The sequence below is a fragment of the Nematostella vectensis genome, chromosome 10, assembly GCF_932526225.1.
Source record: "Nematostella vectensis chromosome 10, jaNemVect1.1, whole genome shotgun sequence".
Classification (NCBI taxonomy): domain Eukaryota; kingdom Metazoa; phylum Cnidaria; class Anthozoa; order Actiniaria; family Edwardsiidae; genus Nematostella; species Nematostella vectensis.
The window spans coordinates 5,926,874-5,930,430 of NC_064043.1; the positions used below are offsets into that span (position 1 = coordinate 5,926,874).

General features: G+C 43.9%; 1 long non-coding RNA gene across 1 annotated transcript; it reads left to right on the forward strand.

Annotated features, from left to right (window-relative positions):
• Window positions 1-385: 385 nt before the first annotated feature.
• Window positions 386-1,118, forward strand: LOC125573027. Its single transcript, XR_007313922.1, has 2 exons — window positions 386-793; window positions 1,019-1,118. It is a non-coding gene; the product is annotated as an uncharacterized LOC125573027 (long non-coding RNA).
• Window positions 1,119-3,557: the final 2,439 nt, after the last annotated feature.

Here is a 3,557-nt window from a genome sequence, read left to right on the forward strand (position 1 = left end):
TGTGCGCTATATATAAAGTTTTTTTAAAAAAGTGATCTGACGTGGAGTGATTTGGTTCTGTTTTGATTTGTTAAGTCGAGTCATTATGACTCACTCAATTCTAATGAAATGTCACTTGCGGTTATTTGTTTTTGTCTCGAACAGAATCAAGCACGCTAGTAACAATAGGGTTTTATTTTGGGGTTAAAACAACAACAACAAATTCGGACCAAACGTATCCGTTGGCCCACGATGATTTCGACCTCATTTCCGTGGCCTAGACAGCGAGGCACAACTTTGCACTCGAGACTAGCAACGAGGCGCGATGTTTAATTAGGATTGTGTTGTTGTAGGTATACAAACAAATCGTTAGTCTTCCATGCGAGGTTATACTTAGGGTCATCACAACAGTCATTAAGATTGTGCAGAAAAGTCAATATTCGCGCACGGCGGTACTTAATAACCCTAAAATTATAACTGATCCCGGCCTTTGCGCAGCGCACGCAACCAAACACTCTAGTACCGCGCTTGTTGATCGAGTTCCCGTCACGTTGGAGCCAAGGGCTGCTGACGAGATGTTAAACACCCCTTACGGTGGTGCATACCGGCAGACACCAGGCTCGCCGCGAGAGTTAACCGCCGTTTAGCGAGTACGACTCGGTGGCGGCAAGACGGATATAGCTAATCCTACAAATACTTCCATCCCCACCTAGCGTCGCCCACCTAGCGTCTTCTGTGTCCCTTTGAATGAGTCGCATTCCTTTGCATGTGCTGAGGCGATGACATTTCTAAGAGGCTGTCATCGCGGTCACCGGTAAGACTGATCTAGTTGCTCTGCTATCGGTATCTCTTCCCTAATATTGTCATCCAAAGAAATTTATCTCGAGCACGGACATACGAGTGTTGCCTAATCGAGATAGGAGTATTTTTATAGAGAATGCACCGATCAAATGTATGAACTTGGCCACAGCTGTGTGGCAGCGCACTATACTTTACTCAAATATCGTACGTCTAAAAAAGTGACGTTTTCTATTTCTAGCTGGTGTCACTCTCGACAGTTGTGTTTCCGTGGTGTTCCACATTCACTTCGATGACGTAATTAGGAAACCATTCAAGCGCTCATGGGCTCGCGGCTACAAGAATGGAGGGGCAATTTCCGGCTCACTTTGATGTATTTCCAATAATGCGCTCGACTGTAGACGATCAGGCTCCGGAAGCGCTTGAAGACCCCCTCATTTAAGCGCAGATCAATCGCTGAACCAAGCAACGGGCATCGGAAGTATTAGGAATATATTAGACCACCGGGTACCTCCCTAAAGGGCAGGGTCCAGTCAGAGGGATCTCTGAAGCCCGGTCTCCAGGTTACTTTTGCACCCAAATCCCATCTACAAATCCCAGTCCCGTGTACTCATTACAATAGATCCCAGATCCCCATCAGTCAGGGTGTAGCAGAGGAAAAGGTTTTTGGAAGGGAGCGGGTTTGGGGCGGGGGGGTAGTAGAAGCCTCCAACTTGTGGGACAAAAGAAGCCTTCAAAACGCGCGGGGCAGAAGTCTTTAACGCTCGGGATAGAAGCCTTCAACACGCGCCGGACAGAAGCCTTTGACAATGGGGACGAGAGCCTTCGACAAGCGGGATAGACATTTTTCACACGCGGGACAGAATCATTGATACGCGGGCAGTAGACACGCGAGACTGAACCCTTCTATACGCGGTACAGTAGCCTTCGCGATACGCGGGATAAACTCGGATGGGAAGGAATGAGTTCTAAAGGCCTAGTTAGAGATAAAAGGGGGGATATTGCGCATAGTTATACTTAGACAGCTAACTTACTTTAGAAAGGGAGAGCGTTGTTTGGTTTGTAGATAGCATACTACCCTATTTAAAATAAGAAAATTGTGTAAATTCAAATATTGGACAGAGGTATTTCGTTAAATTGAATAAAAATGCATCGCGCATTTAAATAAATGGGTGATTTTTTTAAAGAAAACTAGTAATTCCTGTATAATTATCTATAAATAAATAGGTCTTCATGCAATGGGTGTGACGCCTGGGAGAGCAATAGAGAGCCCTTGTGTTCCCTTAGTAGATGGCGTACCTTGGGTTTGCCTTAATGTTGCAATGCCAAATGTTTTTCTTTGGTTACACAGTTTCGAAAAAATGAAAACAAAATGCTTATCCCATGAGGTGATTTGGGTGTGTCCAAGGGGGCGTGTCAAGGGGTAACCCCTCACCACACCTCGCACCACACCCTGTGTTTATCATGCTTGTGCTTATCAACATTATAACCAAGTAACATAGATATCGCAGTTTCGGGTAAAAACCCTATCCAGCTCCGCAAACATCAACACCACTTGATATCAACAAAAAGCCCCCGCACGGAAAGGGCGTGATTTAACACAGACAAAATGACTGCTGTAGACGAGTCAATATCCCACAAATTCTCATCGAACTAAACCATCGATATATCCATAAACACGTTTGGCACTGATCAGCGAGACAAACTGGCGAAGGAAAGGGCGTTGAATACGTCCGGAACTGCCACAAACCGGACTGAAACCGGACATGACATTTGGGTGATGTATTGTTAAAGCTCCGCCTAGCTGACTACAGTGATAGGATGGTATCGCCATAAGATTAGCGACTCTTCGAGAAGCAATAACATTTCAATACTTTCGCAATCCCCCCTCCCATCCCCTCCCCATCTTCCATCAAATCTATTTATTTCCATCCGTCAAGCACTTCCATTTTCAAAGAACACTTTCTCATGACGTACCACGTCACTGCATCGTTCTTTATTTTATTTTATTTTATTTTTTTTTTTTGTACCGTACAAATAACTAGAAAATCTAGGTTTCGTCAAAAATTTGGAATGGTACATTTTTACCCTTTACTTTAGACAGAAAATAAACTTTAACGTATACCCCTCACTTAATCTTTAAATTGGCTTTAATTTTATCGCTGCGATATTGCAACTCATAAAAGATAAAACTGAACCCGCTTTATTCCGGGAAGTCCAGAAGGTGTACAGTCCAATTTTCCTACCTAGAAAACACTTTTTCGTTTACATTGCTATCTAACAATAACTCCAAGTGCAATGAAATGGTTAGAGAATATTACTCAATCTGTTCCATCCGGATTAACGCAAAAGGGTCCAACACGCACCACGAGACAGACTCTGTATTGTTTAGCGTAACGATTATCTATTGAGGACATCGGTAATTAGGAGTTACGAGGGAATCTGCTTAGCGAAAAAGCCCTTAAACTAACAGAGCTTTTATTCTCTTTGCTTAACGCTAATTCAGTGGCTTTTAAAGAGCGGATATGCCGTGGCAAGAGGTAGTGAGCTTGTGTTTACTTGCGACCCCCGTGAGTATTAACGCGCGTAACAGGTGAACTCAGCCGCCGTGTAGACTTTGACTTCTCCAGTTTCCTCGGCGGCATATTGGAGGGAGCCGCATTCAAAAATCCCTTCGCCTTTTAACAGCGTTTGACTTTATCATACCTCAAAAGAGGATTATTGTTATTCCGTTTATTGGGTCAGTGGGAAGTCCTGTATTATGACAAATCTCTTCACAT